The sequence below is a fragment of the Monodelphis domestica genome, chromosome 4 (genome assembly GCF_027887165.1).
Source record: "Monodelphis domestica isolate mMonDom1 chromosome 4, mMonDom1.pri, whole genome shotgun sequence".
Taxonomy (NCBI): domain Eukaryota; kingdom Metazoa; phylum Chordata; class Mammalia; order Didelphimorphia; family Didelphidae; genus Monodelphis; species Monodelphis domestica.
Window position 1 is genome coordinate 267,802,953 of NC_077230.1, and position 24,569 is coordinate 267,827,521.

The 24,569-nt window shown below is 37.0% G+C and overlaps 1 protein-coding gene and 1 long non-coding RNA gene across 7 annotated transcripts in view; one reads left to right on the plus strand and one right to left on the minus strand.

Moving 5' to 3' along the window:
- Positions 1-24,569, minus strand: part of FAT3 (FAT atypical cadherin 3) — a 756,780-nt gene that overhangs the window by 314,779 nt on the left and 417,432 nt on the right. The gene's annotated exons all lie outside the window — the stretch shown is intronic.
- The window catches only part of LOC103101022 (uncharacterized), a 146,607-nt gene that overhangs the window by 13,431 nt on the left and 108,607 nt on the right, over positions 1-24,569 (plus strand). For all 4 annotated transcript variants that reach the window (XR_008911336.1, XR_008911337.1, XR_008911338.1 and 1 more), the window contains exons 2-3: positions 10,249-10,314; positions 10,504-10,552. This is a non-coding gene — a long non-coding RNA (uncharacterized LOC103101022). The remainder of the gene's footprint in view (positions 1-10,248; positions 10,315-10,503; positions 10,553-24,569) is intronic.

Genomic DNA, 24,569 nt, shown 5'->3' on the forward strand with positions numbered 1-24,569 from the left:
AACCTGGGCTTCTTTCTGCAAAATACCTTAAAGGTAGGCTAACTGGGAAATTGTGGCTTAAAAAAAACTCCCCAAATTAAAAACTCGACCTTTCCATAGGCCTCCTGAATGAAGATCAAAGTATTTCCACTGTAACAGTGGGTACTACAGGGCCTCTTTAATGATTACAGGTAAAGCTCATCATGATTTTAAGACATTCATTTGAATGTAAGAAATTAATATCTTAAATCTCATGACAATTTATTTTCTAGTAAGCAGCCGGACATACTGTAGACTCCACAATTATCGTAAATGAAATGAAAGTAAATTAAATGAGGTCCCTGCAAACATGTTTACACTTTAAATCTGATTAGCAAGCACTTTTTTGGACAGATAATGTAAGGTTATACTTTATCTGCCACAATTTCTCAATTGGTGGAGTCTGAATTAATGATGTTTGGATCATTTAAAGAAAAAACTAATGTTTTATTTTAGCTCTCAGATGCAGTAGTGATGAAAATAAGAAGCCAGAATTTGGCTTCCCAAGCATCTACACATATTGACAAGATTTCAAATCTAATAAAAGGTAGAATCCTAAATAATTATTCATTCCTCTTGCTGATAGAAAAAGACAGCATTAGTCTGCTGACTTTAGGCCAGTCGATGCCAATTATCCCAAGATTCAGCCTCAGCTCTTCACAGCTGATAATAGCTGGCTTCCAGTGGCTGGCTGGAAGGGCAGTTGATTTGATATCTAATAAAAAATGACATATCTGGCTTGTGGTCATTGAATAAGATGCTCCCAATGTGCCCCATCACTCTCACCCTACTGAATCCTTGGAGATGCCCTAATGATCCTTGGCTTTATCAGTTCATGATATTTGACCTCAGGCCATTTTTTCCCCTATCAGAAGACTTTGGTACCAAAAAGGTATTCTGTTCTGTCCACTTTTCTCTTTAGCTTTGATAATACCTTGCATTACATTCATATGGGCATAGTGAGTACGGAGCAAGACTTGAGAGATAGAAAAGACTTGGGTTCAAATCCCACCTCTGACACATACTGGCTATGAGACCCCCTGGCCTGGACAAGTATTTGCTATCATCACTTGCACAATATTTGCTGATCTATATTGGTTGATGGGTGTTTCTTTGCTAGATGCCCTCTAATACTAATGACTTTAGGAGGCAGTATTTGAAGTTGGCCATGAAGGACAAGTAGAAATAGGACAAGCAAAATTGGAGGAAAGGCATACAAGATAGACTAGGGCACAGCAAGAGATGAAAATAGGACGTGGGAAATCATGGTGTATTGGGGAAATAGTAAGCAATTGGATTGGATTCCAAGTTGTGTGAAGGGATATAAGGTGAACTAAGTAGACTGAGACCAAATCAGAGGGCCATGAAGGAGCTTGGAACTTAAATGCCTCATATACTCGGAGCCATGTTGAATGTATACAATTCTGATGGACAAAGCAATCAGGCAACACCAATGGAAGGATGCTAAAAATGACAATTAGGGTTGTTCAATGAAAGGATTTAATTTCATTTGAAAAGTTTAACTTTTCACTCACATTTCAATGAGACTCATGGTCAGTATTTTCTCAAAGGAGGAAACCATATAAATGATTATGGTTCATTTTAAAAATGCTCATTAAATCATCTATAATGAAATATACCATGCTAGGCTTTGGAATTTTTTTTTCATTCTTTTTTTCCTCCCATTTTTCCAGTCTTGTTATGTTACTGATGTAGAGGCTTTCTGATGAGAAGAACCCTCCTCTACCAAAGAACATCTGTAAATATTCTGCACATCACAGACAAAGACAATTGCTTGGACCACTGAGAGGCTGAGTGACTTTCTCAGTCATCTAGCCAATATGTTTCAGAGGCAAGACTTCTACCCAAGTTTTCCTGATTCTGTGATGGATTCTTTATCTGCTATACCATACTGCCTCTTTATGCTCTGGAAATGAAAGAACAAAAATTAAAATAAATAACCCTTGCTCCTAAAGAGGCCACATTGCATTTTTCCTAAATAATACCCACTAGTAGATTCAAAAAAAAAGGTGGATGCTCAGTAAATGCAAACTGATTAAGATTTTAACATCAATTTATACCTCTTTCATTTTTCTCTTCACTGGACACTTGCCCGTCCAATGTACTGCCATCTTAGATGGGGAAGTTTATTACATTACACGAGTTTAGATTTTCATTCTGAGTATCATCTTACCAACATGTCCTAATGAATACTGTCATGTCTATGTTTACAATTAACTACATGGCAATACTGTGATGATTTTTTTTAAATCAAAAAGTCATACCCTATTTTATTGCTCTGTTGAGAGTGATGTGATGGAATGGAGACATATTGAAGTAAGATGCAAGAAAAAGAAGCAAACAGAATATATAACCAGCAGATTTCACATATTTCACACTAAAGCAAGGTTTTTCATTTAGCTTTCTATTAAAAACTGAGTAATTGCAATATGAAAACCGAACCCGAGATTGAAAGGCACCAACGAACCACATATCATTCTATGAGGAGTTAGGAATGAAAAGTAAATTAACCGTGAGAGTTGTAAAGTATCACTGCCCTGACAATACAAAACCTATCAGACACAGGCCATGGATGTAATTAATACACCTTCAAACAATCTCCTAGCAAATGGAAAGAAAATGTATTAACTTTATGTCTGCAAACTCAACAATGAGGAAAACCCTGTATTTGCTTCCAGCAAAAAAGGATGCTGCTGCTGCTGGTTTTTCTGGTGTATGTGAATATGTTATACTTTTACCATCTGCCTGAATCATTAGTTACTTTTTTTCTGAGTGCAGTACATGCCCAGGGCTGCTCAAGAGCTCCAAACAAGATACACTCTATTCCAGCATGATTATGTGAAGTCAGACTGACACTCTTCATTTAACAGGCATTTTATTCTACTGTGGGGGGAAAAATTGTCCTGAAATGGAAGTTACTGTATCTTTTGTTACCAGAGATCTAGCTAATTACTGTCCTGCTAACAAATTTCTTTTGGGATAAAATGCAAAGTCTAGTTTAGAATTTAAAACTGCACAACTGGATTCAAGGCTATCTTTTTGAGTCAAATTCCATGTTGCTCTCGTTCAAGTACTCTGTTAGTTAACACATTATTAAGAACTCATTATGTGCCAAATATTGTGATACAAAAAAAAATACAACAAAAAGCAAAAACAAAACACAAATACTTGCTTTCAAAGACTTCACAGTCTAATGGGGGAAACAACATGCAAACACCTATGTACAAACACGATAGACTAGCTCAATCAAACTGGCTTTCCTGATGCTTTCTGTGCCTTCACACAGGATGTCCCCCTCACTGGTATTTAATCACTCCTCATCTCAGAGAATTCTTGGCCTCCTTCAGGATTTAGCTCAAGTTCAACTTTCCACTCTACCTACTAGAGACTAATGCTTACTCAAATGACTTTGTATTTATGTAAAAATAAAATATTATAATGCTATGATCCTCTTTTGCCATTTTCCCTCATCCCCCTCATAGCAGGTCTTTAGCTAGTCTGAATTCGAGTTATTCTATTGGAGCTACATCCAATTGAAATAATAGCTCATAAGTCTCCCACAGGATTTTCTCCAATCTTTTCTCCAAAAGCACTCTCCAAAGCTTTTTCTCCAATCAGCCAGAGTAGTACAGTTTAAAACAAAAGAATTTAATGAAAAAATATAGTAGAAAGATTCATAAATAGCATATCATTCTCCTTTCCTCTGTCTTCCCTTCCACCATTAAACTATGATACACTTTTCCCCAAATACATACATCATCAATGGGAAGAGTGAGTAAGCATAAGATTACCTATGAGGGGAAAAAATTACACAGGAGAGGCTTACATATGGGGAACATGTGTGAAGAAGCAACTTAGATCTCAAAATACTTGCAAAATACTGATATTTTCTTGAGTTAACTTAGGGGCTTTTCCTCCCACAAAATCTTTGCTGAGTGCATTGCTGTAATGGGCTCATTAGACCTACTTTCTCAGAGTTATGTTGCTTTTCAGCCCTGATGCTTCTGCTTTCTGTTGAGTGCCCTTGTTATATGTATGTATATAGACGTAGGCATAAGCTCTTCTCTCCCCAACATCATAGCCTCAAAATGTAAACTCCTTGAGGTCAGGAATTATTTTCATGTTGTCTTTGTATCCCCAGGGCCTATCATAGTGCTTTGCACAAAGCAGGTGATTAATATATTCTTGTTTACTAACTGAATTTATTAAGGATAGATGATGGTGCTGTTGGCATCAAAGTCTTAAGAGAACATGGAAAATAGTCTAAAACCTCTTAAACTTGTGATCTAGTGATGAGGAGAGGGCCAAAAGACTACCCATGGTTATCTGTATATATCTTTTGAAGCAAATAGAATTTGTGAGGAAATAGTCGCTTTCCTACTTTAAAAATAGATGGGCCATTGATATAACTTTGTGATTTTAAATAATGTGACTCATGCGGAAAGAGAAGATCACAGCATTATTATACACAGCATATCAACCATGGGGACAATTTTAATCATATGTTATTCAGGAGGATGCACAACATTTGAATTAAGTTTATCTTACAGCTAAATACATGTTTTAAATATATTTCTGCTTCGTTAATTTGTTTTAAGTCTTCACAGTAAAAACAGTAGCAGCAAAACAGTAATTATCCCTTCATATATGCAAGAAATCCCCAAATATTTGCTTCAAAGTAGGTCTAAAACTGAAAAATATAAGTCCCCTAAGGGTTCAAAATACTCATAGTTTTTAAACAGAGTATTTTCTCAACTAGAAGAGAGAAAAGCAGTGAATTTTGGCAAGAATTAATATCAGCAAAGATTCATTTGTTTAATCAACAAAATGATAGGTAAATTCAACTGCATAGATAATCTCAGATAAGTCATTTATTCTCGGTGATTCTTAGTATACTGATATGAAAAGGGCACATAGTATTACAGTTCATTAGAATGTAAATTTGCCAGCAAATATTAATTCATTGTATTTGTATCCCCAGTACCTAGCATCTTTCCTGGTACACAGTACTACTGAATAAATGCTTGTTAATTGTTGACTTCTTCCTCATTCTTCTTTACCTCATTAATGGGATATAGTATGACTAAATGGGATATGAAGAAGCAACACTCAAGGATATCAGGGTAAAAGGTATTAGGTAAATTTCAGCTGGAATTATTTTCTTGAATGCCAGAAGAGGCTGGTTCTCCCCCATCCAATAATCCTCACCTGAAAAATGTACATTTCTTCCCCTCTCCTCCCGGATGAGCAGGAAAGAGAAAAGAATGTAACAGAAGTATAGAAATACAGACAAGACTTAGCTCTGGAAGTTGGAGGTCTCATAGCTAATCATGTCCCTTCATGGGGAGTATAGACTCCTGGAGGACTGATTCTAATGAAAGTGACTTTAGTTTCTTAATTTATAAAAGGAGAATCACAAGTCTTTTTGCTTCCTATTTTGTGAGGATATTTTGCAGATTCAATTAAATGCTTGCAAAATTCTCGATCAACTACAAAAAGCTTTACAAATAGAAGTATAATCATAATATTTTATACATATATTCAAGAGAAGGAGGTTATATTTTTTGGCAAATCAATAAGCATTTCTTAAACACTTACTATTTATTTAGCACTGCATTTGGCCCTGGGGAGGTAGGGAATGCACAAAAAAGTAGAAGAGTTGGTTTCTCTGTTCTTTTGGAGTTTCCATGTTAGTGGAATCTAGGACACTGTAGTAAACTATTCAAGTTCATATAAGATGATTCAAGGACCCTAGTTGCTCAGCAGGAAAGAGCACTGGACTTGGAATCAGGAAGGCTCATCTTAATGAGTCTGAATGTAGCCTCTGATACTTACTCACTGTGTGCCCTTATTTGCCTCAGTTTTCTCATCTGTAAAGTGAGCTGGAGATGGAAATGGCAAACTACAACAGCATCTTTGATAAGAAAACACCAAATGGGATCATAAAGAGTCAGATATGACTGAAATGTCCAAACAACAACAGGCTCAAAGGATGAAAGAGTCAGAAGGAACCTTGGAGGTTACCTAGGGCCATCCTTCCCCTTCATTGGCTTCCCCATCTTTCACATTTTGCAGATAACACAAATGATGAGGACACCATACATCTTTCACTAGAGGAAAACAGCTTAATGCAAAGACCTTTAAACATCCTAAAAAATGTTTGTCTAATTAATCTGGGCTGAAAGGCTACATTGAATAAGGCCCAAGTACCGTAGGAGTTCAGAGGTGGGGAGAAAGTCAGCATAGACTGGAGCACTTAAGGAAGGCATATCTTGAGTTGGGCCTTGAAGAAAATGAAGGAATCAGAGAGGCAGACAAAACGTACTCTATAGAGGGCAGAATAGAGAGACTAAATAGACTTGAAAAGAAAGTTAAAGTTAAAAAATAAAGGAGGCAGTCATCAGCCACAGTAGATTGAAAGTTGGTTCTGTAGTCAAGAAGATCTGACTTAAAATCTGGCCTCAGACACTTTGGTGTGTGTGACCCTGGGTAATAACAGTTTGCCTCAGTTTCCTCAATCATGAAATGAGCTGGAGAAGGAAATGGCAATGTCTTTGCCAAGAAAATTCCAAATGGGATCAGTAAGAGCTGGACATGACTGACACAATTCAATCACTACCACAACAAAAAATAAAGGGAGATAAGTTTGGAGAGGGCACTTAGGCTTCTCCCAGGTCTCTGAGTTTATCAAACTTCACCAAGTTCTTTGCCTATGCTCAGAACCTTACTCTGAACACTAGAATTGCTGATCTCTGTTTCAGCCCTGGGCTGAATTGCATACTTTGGGACAAATTATTTCACATTTTCTCTGCAGTAAAAAGAGGGTTAGACTAGATGAACTTTCTTTATCCATGAAACTTTAATATTTTTGTTTTTGTTAGAAATTTGAACAGGGTCATGAAATTTATTTTGGAGGAGATCTTTAAAACCTCTACCTGAAATATCCCTTAAAGGAATTTTGAGTTATTTTGTAGGTACCAAAGCAGCATTCAGATCACCCTTCTATATCCCCTTAACCTCATTATATGAAGATCCAAGCTCTTTTTCCCACAATACATTTCTTTGATGTATTTTATGCCACTGCATATGTGCAAGACACCACTGGTAACATCCTACAGTCTACTTAAAATGCTTCCCATATCCCTCCAGCTTTGTTTGCATTTTGAAGAAAGAAGAATAGTTTTTTTTTTTTCTAGAATAAAGAAAAAAGTGGTAAATTCATGGGAGGATATAGATGAGAGTCACACAGAACAAATATGGGTGGGTTGCCATCAGTATTATTAAAGGAAAGACCCGCACTTATGAAACCACAGATCCAATGTAGTTTTGGAAGATTCCAGAAGTGTTATAGTTAAAGGGAAGATAATAAATCCAAGAAGAAGAATTAAAAATTCATGATTTGTGTTTCTGATTAGCATTCTATTCCCAAAGTTAATGCTTCATTTAAGTGAGGGCTTCTGTCCAGTCCAAAGTTCTTGGCATTTGAAACAGTATTTGATGAGCCTAGCCTTTTTTATGAAATTGTAAACCTTTGAAATTCAAACACTCCTGAAATGTAAATAGCCTTATTTTCTAGCAGCTCTAATCTTGCCTTTTTAAAAAACTGAAACCAACAAAATAAATTAGCCTAGAAAATTAAAGGTTAATGAATGTGTGCCTTGTTATTCCCTCACTGTGGACAATGGTACTAATTCTGGCCATAACAAGAACATATATGTATAAATTCTAGTCACTATTAGAAGGGAAGATTCCAATGGCAAGTAACAGATTTTCAGAGATGATAGGACAGGCAACTTAGTAACATAGGGCAGAACTTTTCTAATTCTCTCTAATGACACAGAAGTCCGCCTGCTGAAGTTTACCAAGCTTTGTGAATTACAAAGACAATATAAACCATCATAAAATGTCCTCTGTTCATTTATTTTGATTAGTATAGTTTGAGTGAAATGATTTATAGCCCTATCTCACAGTATGTTTCATAAAAGCAATGAAGTCTTTGTAATGTGAGACTCCCCTGCGGCACTGAACTATTAAATCTTGGTTGAAAAGTGGGGTGAGCCTGCCAGGATTCTTCAGATTATTTTTGTTTTTTGGCTGACAGCAGCAGGGTCAGGGAATAAGTGGAATGAAAGTGAGGGAAGTTTCATTCCATGAAGTCTTCCTTCCTCAAAGGAAGTTACTTTCTCTTCATAATAATTAACAATTTTAAATTAAGTATCATTTTACAATGAACAAAAAAGTTTTTACATTATATTACAGGAATCTGATAATAACATTGGTATTGAGGTAAAATAGGTCCTATTATCTCCTTTTTACAGAAGAGGAAAAGAACATGTATATTAAGTAGCATCCATCTCTGGCCAACTAAGGTCAGACATGAGATTTGAGCCCAGTTCTTTATCTCATAAACATCGACATCATGCCAGTAATTTTTGTGGTTACAAATATATAGACAATAAAAATTGTGGATCACCCCAAAAAGCAGCTGAGTTGCTAATGCAGGAAAAGAGCCTATAGAATCATGTCCCTCAAGAATTGCCCATATAAAGGAGAATTAATGTCTAGACCAAATTTCAATCCAGCTTTCCTGATTCTAAGTCCAGCATTACTATATACTATACCAAGCTATTTCTTCTTTTTTTAAAAAAGGATGAAAAGATATGTAAAGAGTTTGTAAGAAGCTTAATATTTGCCCTGACTAGATTTAGAGGTTATTATGTGATAAAGTGTTAAAGAGTTAATAGTAACATCTGACAAAGATGTCTTATAAGAAGTTTGGGGCATTATTCTAAAGTGGCTGACATATATTATTGATACCAGGATGTGAAGCTAACTAGCTCAATGATGCATGGCTATATCCAAGTTCATAAGCAGGTTCCGCATACCAGACCGATATGAATCAAAAGCAGGGGAAGCCTTTGGGAAGATATTTGAAATATTAAATTGGAAAAAATGCACACACAACTTTGTGGAATGCAAATGGCTTTTTTTCTTTTAACAGATCTGGATCTCTATTTTGCATTTACTTTATTAGGAATGCAATCTCCATGGAATATCTTTTTCTAAGACATTCCAAAACTGAGATATGGTTTAAAATCCACATTGGAAGACCCTTATAGAATTAAATTTATTTAAATTTAACAAATAATTATTAAGTACCTCTTATGATTCAGGCAGCAAGATGGTATAGTAGATAAAATGTCAGGCCTGGAATTAGGAAGAAGAGGTTTCCCAACTCAAAATCTGACCTCAGGCACTTACTAGCTATGTGACCTTGGGCACATCACTTAACCCTCTTCACTTTAGCTTCCTCGTCTGTAGAATGACCTCAAGAAGGAAATGGCAAACGACTCCAATATCCCAGCCAAGTAAAGCCCAAATGGGGCCATGGAGATTCAGACATGATGGAAATGCCTGAAAAACAACATATATCAGGCAACAGAGAGACACATAAACAGTTCATGACTTTAAGGAGATAACATTCTACAAAAATCACAACTGAAGCTATATTCCAATACTAGAAGACAGAATTTAGACAAGTTATATATTAGACTTTTAACTAAAACAGGATTTTACTTAAAAGACTTCTGATAAATGAGGTATGTCCTGTGATCATTATTATATTTTAATCCTTTCAGTACTAGCTGTGAGTTATAAGTATTGATTATGAATGTCACAGAAGAAGCAGGTGGTGAAACAGAAAGCAGCTCTGATCCTTCTTGAGATTCAGGGAGTGTGCGCAGATTCCTGCTTAAAAACTTTCATAAGTACTTCCAGTTAGATGAGAAACCACCTCCCAAGGCCACTCTGATTAAGAAGGCTTTCCGGACATGGAGTCCAAGTGTACCTCTTTGACATTTCTACCCATTGTTTCTGATTTTACCCTTTAGGACTAAATAGAATAGGTATAATCCTTCCTTCACCTGATGGATCTTTTAATACTTAAACTCCAGCTGAACACATCCAAGTACTATAAAATGTCCTCAAAGCAGATGGCTCCAAGGAGTGTCACATTCTTGGCTGTCTCCCTCTCTATAGCTGTGGTACACATAGCAATGAGTTCATCGAACTGTGATGCTCAGAAAGGAACACAATGGTCCAGGTATGATTCGACTGATGAAGCATCCAGGGGAAATATCTTATTCCTGAACATTATGCCTCTACAAAGCAACCCAAGCTTATATTAGTTTTGTTTTGCTTTTTTTTTAGTTGCCAAATCACCCTGATGATTGATATTGAGCTGGCAGATCACTAAACATGCCAGATGTTTTTCAGGTGAAGTATTCTAACCACTCCTCCCTTATCTGATACTTATAAAATTGGTTTTCTGAGTGAATGTTAAGACTTTATACACACACACACACACACACCCATCCTCTGTGAGGTCATCTTATTAGTTCCAATATTTTGTCAATATCTATTTGGATTCTAACTGTCATCCTTGTTTATCTATCTCCCTCTCAGGTTTTAATCATCTGCAAATATGAGCATGCCATCCATGCATTTATCCAAGGTATGAATAAAAATATTAAACTGTATAGAACCAATCATAGAAGCAGAGGTCATTCCACTGGACATCTTCAGTCAAGTTGATATCTGAACACACTGAACTGTATTATTGTCTAATCAATCAATTAACCCATAAACATCTATTAAGGACTTACTATGACCAAGCACTGTGAAGCATTGTCTATCCCCTATCTTTTGTCATTCCCAGTCCAGTTAGAAATGATGAATGCTTTGGAAAAAAATCTAGGGAGAATATTCTTTAACATTTTCCTGATCAGAAAGTTAAATAACTTTTTCAAAAAAAAGTCTGATATGATCTATTCCTGATGAAGAAATCACTTCCTTTTCTAGTAGTGCGCCAACCATATCTTTAATGATCTAGTCTAGAATAGTTGTAGGAATTAAAATCAAATCCAGTGATTTCATTTGCAGGTTCTCATTTGATGTGTTTCAAGGGAATTCAACCACCCTGGGCACTCAGACTAGTAGGAGAAATGACTAGGGACAGAGAAAAACAATTTGTATGTCTCATCTATTATAACCACAACTAGATAAGAAGTTAATGAGAAATGAAGAAAACACTGCATGTTCTTGTCTCTTGTGCCCCTTGACTCCATCCAGTAGAACTCAGCGTCCTCAGAAACTGAGCATAAGGTTGAGCACACAAGAAAAAAAGCCCATTGAATTCGAACTTTTTCTATGCACAGTGAGTCTAAGAGAGGTGGCGTAATGGGAAAAGGAGACCTCAAAAGCTCAAAGAGTAAGAAATATTATAAGCATCTATGTTTTGAATTAATCTAAAGTCTGTAGTCAAATTCCAAGAAGTTCATCCCTAATTTCTCTGAAACTGGAAAGATTCCAAAGCAAGGTTAAAACTGCAGACTGTTGGAACTAGAAGAGATCTTCAAAAGGACAGAGTTCAGGTTGCTTATTTTTACAAGTTCAAAACAGAAACCCAGAATGCAGAAGTGACTTACTCAAAGTCACTGGGCCACACAGTGTCCTGCAACTCTGTAAACTCTGTCTTTGGGACTCTGCCATGGTCTGCTCATTCTTTTGCTAATACTCTTTTCATTGTACTGAACTGTCTCCCTCCACAAGAGCTCTATCAGAATATCTGAGTTTAAATTCAAGTTATATCTCATCTTAAATTTGTTTTAAAATTAAAAGTAGGAAAAAAAAAACAAGAAAGCCTATAGAACTCCACTGATAAGGGTTTCTTCCTGTTTGATTGGAAGGAAAGCATTTGTGCCACTGCTATCTGTGATAAGATTTCTTCTTTTGCACAACTGACTCACAACATTTAAATTACAGCCATCATACTACATCCTTTTTTAGGAGTAGCTAAGTGGCACAATGGAGAGAGTGCTGGGACTGGATTCAGGAAGATTTATCTTCCTGAGTTTAAGTCTGGCCCAGTTGCACTAACTGTGTGTGCCTCTGGGCAAATCACTTAACCCCATTTGCATCAGTTCCTCATCTGTAAAATGAGCTGAAGAGGGAAATGGGAAACCACTCCAGTAGCATTACAAAAAACAAACAAATAAACCAGCAAACCCTAAATGAGGTCATGAAGAGCCAGACACTACTAAAAATGACTCAACAACTAGGAAAAAATGGGTTGGTCAGCTTCTAGTTTGAAGAACACTGTGCATTTTATAATATATCATGAGGTAGGAATAGCCAACTTTTAGTAAAAAATTAAAAAAAAAATTCCTCTGCCTGTGTTGGTAAACTATGGCATGCATGCCAAAGGAAATGGTTCCCCTCCCTTTCTCCACCAAGCCTGAGGGCATTTCTCACCTGATCCACCCCTCTGCCCAGTAGCCCAATGGGAGAGTTTCTCTCTCCTCTGTCTGGGGTTAGGCAGTGGGCTCACATGTGGCAGGAGAGTGAAGTTTGGGCACTTGGTCTCTAAAAGGTCCACCATCACTGTCCTAAGCTATGTGTTAGATCCTCTCATGAGAAGTCTTGATAGAAAAGTTGCTTCTGCTTGATAAACACTTAGAAATAGAGGATTATAGACTTAGAAGACCTGGGAGTTTATCCTATCTCATCTCTTTATTTCCAAGATAAGGTAATTTTGTTATAGGGTCATAGGTAATGAGCATAAGAGGTGACATTTGAACCCAAGTTCTCTGACTCCAAAGCCAATAATCTTTCTTTTATGCCATCTTGACCCTGTACAAACATTCATGTAGGCCATGAGAGGAACATCTTCATGAGAATTCATGCTTCATACAAGTCACTGGAAGAACCACTTTTGTAGATGAAGAGAGTTAAATTACTAGGATATAGAAGTATTTCAGCTATCTGCCCCTTGTCAATCTTTACCTAACCATCCCTGCTTCTAATTTTGGGGGATGATACTTATCAGAGCCTTGGACTGACTCTCAAAAAATATTTTAAAAGTTAGCTCTCACTCTCTCCCTGAACCCTTTTCTAGGTAGAAGAGAGAGAAAGCTATAGAAACTGTGAATGCAGTTTTTGCTTTTTATTCAAAGAGAAAAATTGGAAGTCTCCTAATTATGGCTGAAATAGTACTAACCATTAAAATTCTAATTTGAGAGTAGAAAACATCATTGAAATGGCTACCCAATGGGGTTGGAACTGAAAAGGGAATTAAGTGAAGTCATATCTTATTATGACTGATCTAGAGTAGAAAGAGACCTGAGAAACCACATGGTATAATCTCTTCATTTCAGATATGAGAAAATTGAGTAAGTAAACCAAGAAAGTAGAATGATTCATCCAAGGTCACACAGGTAAATGGCAGAGGCAGGACATGAATCCATGTCCTGTGACACTGGATCCAGGATTCTGAAGGAATATAAGAGCCTGAGGCATAGGGCATTGATGACTCCACCAAGTTCAGGGACCTATTTAGAGCTCTCTTGTCTCAGAGTAGGATGTACTAAGCTGCCTGGAATAACTGACTCTCTGAAGACAATTTGATGAGGGGAAATTGCCTTCTTCTCAGCAGATCTTGACACTCTGGTGTGGTAAATGGCTCATGAGAAGATGTCAACAGAGAAACCCCAAAGGAAAGAATCAGAAAAAAGAAAGCTCTATGGAGAGGAGCTTTGTCTGGCCTTCACTGAGATGGAATTTTGGTCAATTAGATGGAACAGAAGCATGGAGACATTCATTCAGATCAGTGTGGCAAAGCAGGCTGGTGTTCAATGCCTAAAGCATTAAACCTGCTGTTGGTACAAGATTGATTTCCTATATTTAAGCATCCTTTTATGACAAACTGTGTTTGATATAAAAGCAGACAGCACTACAGCAATATGAATAGCCTCAATTAGGCTACAGTTACACATGTCACATCTTTGTTATTGTGATTTGAGATGAAAGAAAAGGTGTTTATGTTGGTCAGAAGGAGATTATCAAAACTCATTCAAGGAGAAATACTTACTTGACCAAATCAAATTGAATATATTCAACTAAATTTGAGCTCAAGTGAGCAATGTAATTGAAATTAAGCTCAGAGGTAATTGTGCCTGGCTAGTGCAGTTCTGGGAATTGTGAAGGTCAGAGATTAAAATCTGGGTGGAGGAATATACTTACTCCTCAGTAATTACAAATGCCATGAAGGCAAAGACTATGTCTTGCTCATCTTTGTAGCTTTCTGAAAGTAAGCCTGGCATTGCACCTTGGTAGGGAATAAATATCTGTTGTCTGAATGAGTGAATGAATACTCCATCATATGCATGTCAACCCTTAGCAGACTGAAAGCAGAGCAATTACAAGTTGGTATTTCTTTCAGCACCTAACCAGACACGTTTCACATGATATATATTTGATATGTGTTCAACAAAGGGTTAAATCCTTTGACAAAGTGTTTATTACCAAAGCACACATGTCATAGAATATGATACTCCTTTCTTCTGTCTGCCTTAGCCTCCATGATGAAAACAGGTCCATATCCATTCTTAGAATTATTGACTCAGACTAGGAAAGACTACATTGATCATATGTTGCTGGCTATTAGTCTTGGATTTTGCTTTGTGGATATCCTTCTGTCATCACTACACCTCAAGAGATGCAGTCTCTAATAAGATGAAGTCGGCAAAATTTGAAGCTCAGACAACTGGTACTAAATTGCTAACTGATATGGTTTCTCTGACCTTCTCTTTATTCATTCTCTTCTATGAAATGGCAAATAACCACTTTCTTTCATGGGGAATTGTGTTAATTGATGTTAGCAAAATGGGTATCCTTCCAGAGTAGTATTGTTATTTTAGAATTCCTTTAATCCAACTGTATAAGCAGTACTGGAACTAATCATTCAGGAAATAAAATCGGTAGGAAGTTGTCAAGAGGGTCAGCATGTAATTAATCAATGAGGTCATTGCCAACAACAATAGTACATCCTATTACATGTTTTGCTATATTTAATGGATGTACCAAATGTTTAAGTTAACAGAAAAAGAAAATATTTCATTCTCTGCTCTGGAACAACATCATATTGCAAAAAGAAAACAAAAATATCATGATTCATGCCAAAAGTACATCAAATGGGGAAAACAGCAAAGTCTGTTATTTGTAAAATGGCTGACCTAAAGACTGATTTGGGAGAATGGTTAAGAAATGACAATATTGTTGAAAATCAATACTCTATAGTCTAGTTTGTGGACCCAGAACTATAGAGAGAGGTCACTAAGTCGTTGAAGAAATGTTTATGACTAAATATTATGCCTAATGGAAGTATAAAGAAGACTAGAAGCACTAGAGGGGGTAGAAATGACAGGGAGCTTAAAAGGAGGCAGTTTGTTTGGCTTGGAGGAGAAAATGCTGATGGATTATTACTGCTTATGGATCAATTGTTCTCTATTTCTTTGAAGATGGAGAAAAGGTAAAACTCATTTTGGTGGTATCTTCCATATTTGCAAATTCCTTAAAACTCATAACTGCTTAAATAGTAGGGGAAACTATGGAAAAAATTTCATATTTTCATCATTTACTTATCTATTCAGGGAAGTTTGGGGCTGTGATGGCAAACCTATGGAACACAGACAGTAGTATGCTGGAAGGGGCTGCTGCCCTACCCTTCTCCATGTGTACCTTGAGGACATTCCTCTCACGACTTGCCCAGAAGCCCAATGGAAGCACTTCCTTCCCCCCACTCCATCCAGAATTATGCAGGGGCTCTCATGAGGCATAAGGGTTGTAGTTTTGGCATTCAGTCTCTAAAAGATTTGCCATCACTCTTCTAGGGCATTTACCTAGAAAAATACCAGTTAGGGATACACACTTGTTTGAGAACTAGAATAATAAATTAAATAGTAACAACATAATTGCAAGATTGCCTTAACTGATGTATTATATATGTTCCAGAAACAATGAAACTAAAAAAAATTAATCCCTAATAATTTAAAGATGTTGAGACACTACAGAATTATTGTAGAATGAATAATTATTCCTTAATTCATCTTTTTCCATATTCAGATTTTCCCATTGAGAAAAATTATTTTTTACTTCTAAGGACCACATCCAAATTCTTCAGTTCTCATTCCCCCTGACCTCTACAAAATTTGACAGTTGACCATTTTCTTCCTCTTTAAATGCTTCATCATGGGCTTCCATGACAGTAAACTTTCCTGGCTCTTCTAATCATATTCCACAAATATTTATTAAAGCCTTAGTATGTCCAAGAATTGTGGTAGGCACTGGGGAAGCAAATATAAAGATTCATTTTCCTGTAGAAGTTTGCATACCAATTCCATGTTCATTCATTGCTTAGTTTCTCTTCTTTCTTTCCCAAAGATTTATCCTTAGCCCTCATTTCTCTTGTTTTTCTTTACTTTCCCCTGGAAATGCCATCAATTATGAAGACCAGTAAAAAGCTCACATATCTATACCTCTGATTCCATCCTTGCTCTCAAATTTGCAACACATTTTAAGTGGGTTAATGGAAGTATCCAAACTGGATATTTCACTGGCACTTCATCTAAAACAGTAGTTCTCAACCTTTCTAATGCCAAGACCCCACAATACAGTTCCTCATGTTGCGGTGACCCCAAACCATAAAATTATTTTGGTGGCTACTTCAAAACTGTAATTTTGCTACAGTTATGATTCAGAATGTAAATACCTGATATGCATTATGTATTCTCATTGCTACAAATTGAGAGGTTGAGAACCACTAGTCTAAAAGAAAATGTCTAACTCGGGTATCTATAACAAAATCTTATTCCACTTTCTGATAACCCCTTTCTGTTAATGGTACCATTATTCTCTTAGTTACTCAGGCTCAAAATTTTAGTGTTTTTTGACCATCCATTGAATACAACTTGATCCAATCAACATTCATTAAGTGTTTACTACTTTAAAACACTGTTGTAGGCAGTGATACTTAGTGACACTAAGATAAAAATTAAGCAGTTCCTCGCCTTAAAAGAAGGCTATGTTCTATTGAGGAAATATGCCATATTAAGTAAGTAAATACAAAGTAATTCCAAGAAGAAAAGAATGTTAATAGATGGAAGAAATAGGAAAAGTCTGGTGGAGGGAGGTGACAGATGATGATGACGATGATATAACACTTTCAGGATTATGAAGCATCTTACACATCTCCCCCCAATTGGTCCTCACAACAACCATAAGAAGTAGAAGCCATTATTATCTCCAGTTGATGGATGAGGAAACTGAGGTTCCCTGAGGTTAAGTGACTTTCCTGTGATCTCAGAAATATTGGAAAAAAGATACAGAAGAGTTTCCCTAACTCTGTGTTTAGCAACTTATCTGAACTCTGTCAAGAACTTAAGCTGTGCTGTTAAGGAATCAACAAGATTCTAGAGAACCAGAGAGAGGAGGAAGTGCATTCTAGATATTCGAGACTGTGTCTTGGAGGAAGCCTTGGAGGAAGGTCATGGCATGGCATGAATGGGAATCTCCTCATCCTCCAGTGTGACTGGAATGGAAAGTGTATAGGAGAGCATAATATGAAAAAAAAGGTCAGAAAAGCACCTGAGAGCTTTAAATGCCAAGTTGAGAAGTCTGAATTTTATTCTGGGGATAACATGGAGCTATTGGCAATTTTTGGCTAGGGGATGGCAAAAGTGAGAATATCTATTTGGCAGTATTATAGTGAGAGTACTGAAAGGCACCAGGACCAATTAGGAGGCTATTCAATAGTGCAGGTCTGGCACCCTGGGACTAGTAAGCATTCACTTTGAACTTCAAACCAGAAGCTGCTATGGGAATGGAAATAAGGGGAAGGATGCTGTGCTGATAGGATCAGTATGTGTAGCAAGGGATTAGATTTGGGGGTCAAAGGAAAGTTTTGACTTAGTGATGACTTTAGGTTATGAACTTGGCTGACTACAAAGATAGTAGTAAACTCAATAGAAATGTGGAAATTTGAAGGGAGAATGGATAATAGAAGAAGGTTATGTATTTTTCTTTTGAACACACTGAGTGTAAGATAACCAAAGATCAATATCTTTCAACCACAGGGTTATATATATATATATATATATATATATATATATATATATATATATATATATATATATATATATATTTGTTGTTATTCAGCTGTGTCTGACTCTTCTAACAACCTTGGAGTCATCCTTGACTCCTCACTGACTCTCCTCCCACACATCTAATCTCTCGCCAAATCTTGACATTTTTATCTCAACAAAATCTTCCAGATATGTCTCCTTTCCAACCAGACAGCCACAGTCCTAGTGTCTTGGGCTTTCATCACTTCTAATTTTTGTTCATCCATTTCATTTTCATCTTGGGTCCTCCTGACCCTATATTGGGTTTCCTGACGGAGATACTAGAGTGACTTGCCATTTCCTTTTCAAGCTCATTTTTTCAGATGAGGAAACTGAGGTCAATAGAGTTAATTGACTTGCCCAGGGTCACACAACTAGCAAGTGTCTAGGGCTGGATTTGAACTCAGAAAGATGAGTCTTCTTGACTTCTGGCTTGGCACTTTATCCACTGTGCAACATAGTTGCCCTTATACATATTAGGTGCTTGGTAGAGTTGAATGAAAAAAAACCAAAACATTTCTATATTCTTAGGAGTTTTAATTCAGAGAATATATTTGTCCCCAAGAACTATAAATCCTCTGTTCTCAAATTTCCATTACATATGATTTACCAGAATACCCATAAACAGATCAGAAACCATGTTTGCCTTAAAGAGGCATTCACTATCAACTACTTTATTATGGCACATGCTCTATTTTTCTTCAAATCCGGTATCCTGTCCTGGGGCTATTAAGCAGGATTCATTTAATATGTTCGAATTTAAGAGGATTATACAAGTGAGCATGAAATAAACTGAACTCTAAAAATATAAGCTATAAACTGCCAGTTTGTGTCTAAAAGAAAGGAAACTAGATGGATAAAAAATAAATAAATAAATTTAAGAGGATTTGAATAATTAATATTCAAAGCAAAAGGTTCTTGATATAAACATGTCATATGCCACTGCACTCTTACTGTAGAACATTTGTAACAACTCTACTTCAGTGAAATGAAATTGCATACTGGTCTGTCCCTTTCTGCTCAGCTTCTGGAACCTCTCTATTTTTTTGTTTGTTTGTTTTAATTTTTAAATGAATTTTTTTTTCCAGAACACAATTTCTTAACATTTGTTTTCTTCTGTTTTGCAATCTGTGTTGTCCCATCTCCTAAGAAGGCACGTATTATAAGATAGTTTGTACATATATTATCATATAAGACATATTTCCATGTTCATCATATTGTGGAAGAAGACACAAATTGCTTACACTAAAACCTCTCTAGTTTTCAAAAATGCTTCAGTCAACACTATACAGAGCTCAGCCTTTACAAAAGTAGCTCAGTACTTTCTGGAATCCAGTCAGTTTCAGCCAGGAATCATGGCAGTTCAGGGGACCAGAGTATACCCCTAAAAGAGAACTTTTAAAAAAAACCCAACTATTATACAGCCAATTTATTAGTAGTTAGTGGAGACTTGAGGCAGCTAAGTGGCTTAGTGGATAGAATGCTGGGGCTGGAGTCAAGAAGACTCATTTTTCTGAGTTCAAATTTGACTTCACACACTAGTTTTATGACCTATGGCAAGTCACTTAACCCTGTTTGTCACACAGTTTCCTCATCTGTAAAATGATCTCGAGAAAGAAATGGCAAACCACTGAGTGTCTTTGCCAAGAAAACCTCAAATGGGGCTATAAAGCTGGACATGACTGAAACAACTGACCATCATAAGCAAAGGCTTGCCTGAATGCATGATTAGGTAGGTGCTAAGAATCTCCTGTGGGTAAGGTTGGATTTGAACTTGGATCTTTCTGACTCCAGGCCTCTTGCATCACCCAGTTGCAGAGAAAGAGAGGACAGAGACAGACAGAGAGGGAGGTGGAAGAGAAAGTTTCAGAATTAAATAAGGCCTAGTCTTTGCCCCTCAATGAGTTTAAAACATAGTAGAATGGCAAGTCAATTGTGTATAGGGTGTCCTAAAGTTTATAGTGCAGTTCTAACCCTTAATAGCTTAAATTAATTAATTTTGACAAATTAATTAAAATTGAACCTCACTAGCTTAAAAATGCACTGAAACTTTTAGGACCCTCCTTATGGAAATTTAAATCGAGATAGCATATATCAAAACCCCAGAGATTTGGTGGAAATGGAGAGACTATCACTTCACACAAATACTAATTATTCATCTTTTACATGAGTAAGTGTGTGTGTATGTGTTTGCTCTAAGCTTATAGATGCTAAATTTTTGCTCAGCAGTTGGCAGCTTGTGGATGAAAGGCTTTGCCTACCCACAAAGTGGTATCATTTTAAAATGATAAATCTCAAGCTCAAATAACCTTGCAAATGGCAGCAATGTATTCAAAACACAGCTTAATATAGAATATTACCCTCCAGGTGAGATAATGGCTTCATTTTCCAATCAGCCTCCCCCTCCCCAACTTCTGGTTTCCTTTTCAAAAGAAACTCACAAATCACTCAGCAGGGTTGAAGAATGAGGTGCTCTAGTTAATCAAATATTCTGGTTTATTGAATTGCTATACATGCAATATAAGCAGCATCAATTTTTAAAGAATCAAAATACAGACACTTTCCACCTTTGTGACCCCAACTCTCCAGTCTACTTTCTAGAAAACAGCTATTTCAATTCATCCTTTATCTTATATAATCCCTTAAGAGTTAGTTATTCAGTAAAAACTTTCTGAACAATAAATGGTAGCAAAGAGAAAACAATTGAAAGTAGATCCCCCCAAGACTAATATTTAAGAAGTTTCTTGAAACATTTACACTTACCACATCCATTGGAAAAACTATTTATTTTCAAATTGTTTTAAATTACAGGAAACAAATTCAGGTAGCATAAAAAAACCAAAACCAAAACCAAAAAAACACCCTCTGGGTGTTCTCTGGGCATGGCTGCTTTGGAAGTTAGAGGGAAATGGAGGAGTAGTGTTGTGGGGTTCAGAGTATAAACCCCTGGGGATTGGAAAAGATACCTTCACAAGAATGCAAGACTCTGAAACTTAGCTTAAAAGTAAAGAGAGATATTTATTCGTAACGTTGAATTTTCTGCCAGTAAGACAGCATGAGTGGAGCAATCTAGGGGGTTGCTCCCTGAATGCCTCCATTCTGGGGTTTTCATATTCTTCTAAGCTAGTTGAGTTACCTTAGTAGGTTTGTTGTTGGAGATGCTAGTTGTGTCAAAGACCAGGAAAATCCTCTATCTTATTTTAGTGGCAATGTTCTGAGGTGCCTGTGTGATCATGGGCAAGTCACTTAATCAATGTCTGCCTCAGTTTCCTCAATCACTAAATGGAAGTAATAAAAGCAATTCACAAGGTTGCTGCTAAGAATCACTGATTATATTTGAAGGGGGCAGCTGAGTAGCTCAGTAGATTGAGAGCCAGGCCTAGAGATGGGAGGTCTTGGGTTCAAATCTGTTTATGTGACCCTGGACAAGTCACTTGACCCACATTGCCTAGCCCTTATTTAGGAAAAAAAAAAGATTATACTTGAAAAGCACAGTTCCTGGCATATTTTAGGCACTTTTGCCTTCCTCTTCCTCACTACCTCTTCTACCTACTTTACTTACCAGAAGACAAGAAAGAGGAAGACTTCTATACTGTAGGATGTATAAATTTTTTTTAAATGGAAATACCTTCCATTATTCAGTGCTCCCCCCTCCCCCATGATAACTCCTTAATTCTTTAGGATGGATTTTTTTAGTCAATAACAACTTTTACATTTACAGCCCTTAGGCAATGGGGGTTTTGACCAAGATTAAGAGGAAGAAAGGGAAATTTTAGGCAACTGTGGATCTCTGGAAAGAGACAGATAAAGATGATATATCACTGGGCAAAGAGAGAGTGAGGTACAAAGTAGAAAACCATCTTGAAAGTAAGGTGAGAGGATTGGATAGCAGGGCCCCATACAGTAATTGGTTGAGGCCTTGGAGTGGCTGAGGCAATGACTATCACTGATATAGATTGGCCATTCCTCTGTATCTAGAAGAATAATTTCAGTTCCCTCAGATTAAACCCTGCAGTTCCTTTGTATCCAGTGAAAAGCAACTATTTCAGAACAATATTTTTCCATCTAATCCCTGCCCTTTTCCTAAATGGGGATTAAAATAAGAAAGGAAGAAGAACTAGAAGATATAAGGTAAGGGGAGATGGAGTAAAAAGAGAAAGAGGAGATATTTGCATGCTTTCTCTACCTCCTCTCCTCTTAATCAGCAAAATGGCTCACTAGGCTTCTCAGGATTTCTCTATTCCCCAGGACCTCTCCAACTAATTCCCTCACTTATGCCTAGGGTCTGCTACACTGATAAGAATAAGATCTGCTAAACACAAAGAGATTTTCTTTCAGACAAGAGAAGCTGAATTAAATTAAATTTAATGAAATTGTAACAGGCTTTTTAAAAAATTCTGCAAAGTGCTAATGTGATTTCTAAGTAATTACAGTCTTAATAGAGGAAGCCAATGTTTACAGAAAAGCATATTAAGTGAAGTATGGAATCCAGAGGAAAATGTTTTAAAGATATCTTAGCATGTAAAATGCATTTTATCTCTTGTTTCCTATCTTACTAAAGAATACAGTATCTCATGAAAGTGATCATATATATGTATGTCCATTCTTTTCTTAAATTGTGTATTCACTGACCATAAATAAGAATGGACAGCCTTAGAAACATGAGATTGTCACCATATCATGGCACCATGTTGTTTTTCAGTCATTTCAGTAGATATTGACTCTTCATGATCCCATTGGGATTTTCTTGGCAAAAATAATGAAATTTCTTGCCATTTCCTCCTCCCACTCATTTTTAAAATGAGTAAACTGAGACAAGTCAGGTTAAATGACTTGCAAAGGGTCACAAAGTTAGTAAATATCTGAGGCCAGATTTGAACTCAAGAAGACCAGCACTCTATCCACTGTGCCACTGAGTTTCCTTACCATGGCAACACTGTATATTATAAGGAACACTTGAATGGGGATAGCTTCTTGGTTCAGTGGAATTAGAGTCAGGCATAGAGATGGGAAGTCCTCAAATATGACTTCAGAAACTTCCTAGCTGTGCGACACTGGGCAAGTCACTTAACTCCCATTGCCTAGCCCTTACCACTCTTCTGCCTTGGAACCAATACACAATATTGATTCTAAGATGGAAGGTAAGGGTTTAAAAAAACTGAATCATATATAAACAGTCAAGAGCCCTGTATTTATGGTCTTGCTCTACAGAGCACTAGCAATAGGTTTCTAGTCAGGTTGCTCCCTTATCTGTAAGATAGAAATTCTATTTCTATTACTTACCTTCACAGGTTGTGTACTTGGCACCTTGATAAATGCTACACCACTTTATAAACCTGAAAATTGCTGTGTGAATGGGTGTTAGCATGAAAATGGGCATCTCATCTTTTTAAAATGATATAAAATATTAAATTTCAAGGCTGGACAAAATTTCCTGAATTTATCTAAAGATTAGTTCATCTGTCTTTTTAAGACAGAACAGTATGTAAAATTCTCAATAGGTGTAATTTCTTAGATGGCAGAGCTAGAAAGTAATCTGGAGATAATCTGGCCTAACTCTCTTATTCCGCTGATGTTCCTTCTATTGTAAAAATTCTATGATTCTTTAAAAATCCAAAGAACTGCCAGGCATGAAGGCACACACCTATAATCTTTACTGGCAGGAATGGTGAAGTTAAAGGATCTCTTGAGCTTGGGAGTTTTGAGCTACAATGAGCTAAGCTGATCTGGAGTTTACACTGTCTGGCTTTATTTAATATTTTGATACACTGGAGGAAAGGTACTCTAAGTTGCATAAGGAGGAGTAAATCAGCCCAGGTTGCAAATGGAGATATCTGGTAAAGGCTCTTGGGCTGATCAGAGTGGAGTCAGACTCATGAGTGGCAGAAATAAGGAGAGGTAAGATGGAGAAAGATAAGTAAGCAAAAATAAATACATAAAGAGACAGGGGAAGGAAGGGAGGGAGGGAGGGAAGGAGGAAGGGAGAAAGGAAGAAAAGATGGAAGGAAGGAAGGAAGGAAGGAAGGAAGGAAGGAAGGAAGGAAGGAAGGAAGGAAGGAAGGAAGGAAGGAAGGAAGGAAGGAACGAAGGAAGGAAAGAAGGAAGGAAGGAAGGAAGGAATGAAGGAAGGAAGGAAGGAAGGAAGGAAGGAAGGAAGGAAGTGGAGAGAGGGAAGTAGGTAGAAAGAAAAATTCTATCCTAAGTTGAAATTTGCCTTTTTGAAACTTCTACCAATAGCTTCTGCTGGGGACATATTTTTTGGTCCATGAATGATACATTAAGATAACAAACTTATCCAGAACTGCATTCTGAAATTTAGACTCTGTCTTTCTCTGTCTGTCTCCCCATCTGTCTCTGTGTCACTCTCTTTCTGTCTATTGGTCTCTCTCTCTCCCTCGCCCTCCCCCCTCCCCTTCTCCTCTCTCTCTCTCCCTTCCTCCCCCCTCTCTCCCTCTCTCTCTCCCTCCCTCTCCTTTCCTCCCTACCTCCATCTCTCTCTCTCTCTCTCTCTCT